Raw genomic sequence first — 547 nt, forward strand, 5'->3', positions numbered from 1 at the left:
GCCCGGCTCCCCCACCCCCGCCCCGCAACGCCGCGCCCTCCCCGGGGTCTCGCCAGCCCCCTCCTGCAGCCGCCGGCGCCCCTGGAGGAGCGGGTCACCATGCCCAGCAAAAGCAAGTACAACCTTGTGGACGACGGGCACGACCTGCGGATCCCGCTGCACAACGAGGACGCCTTCCAGCACGGCATCTGCTTCGAGGCCAAGGTGAGGGGCCGCGGGAAGGTGCTGCCCGGGAGGGCCAGGTCCGAGAGAGCGGGATGCACGGCCCTCCTGGACGCAGAGCCGGCGGCTTAGGCCGGGCTGGGGGCCTTTCAGTTACGGAGGGTGACTCCCCCTTCTCTCTGATTCCGCGGGCTCCTGCCCAGAACTGCTGAAGAGCAACGGCAAAGTTTGAGCGGTCTTGCCTCACCCCTCCTCCCACCTGCAGACGCCTCCATCCTTCCCCGCCTAGGACTGGATTGAGTTACTTCCCGGATCCCTCCTTCAAGGAGGAGAGGCCGGCGAGAAGCGCGCCTGGACACCTGGCTCTGGAGAGCCGGGTTAAGGA

The 547-nt window shown here is 68.2% G+C and overlaps 1 long non-coding RNA gene across 1 annotated transcript in view; it reads right to left on the reverse strand.

Moving 5' to 3' along the window:
• The window catches only part of LOC106733681 (uncharacterized), a 6,141-nt gene extending 5,974 nt beyond the window's left edge, over nucleotides 1–167 (reverse strand). The window contains exon 1 of the long non-coding RNA XR_001369621.1: nucleotides 124–167. This is a non-coding gene — a long non-coding RNA (uncharacterized LOC106733681). The remainder of the gene's footprint in view (nucleotides 1–123) is intronic.
• Between the last annotated feature and the right edge of the window lie 380 nt (nucleotides 168–547).

This window comes from Tupaia chinensis, unplaced genomic scaffold (assembly GCF_000334495.1).
Source record: "Tupaia chinensis unplaced genomic scaffold, TupChi_1.0 Scaffold000070_1, whole genome shotgun sequence".
Taxonomy (NCBI): Eukaryota; Metazoa; Chordata; class Mammalia; order Scandentia; family Tupaiidae; genus Tupaia; species Tupaia belangeri.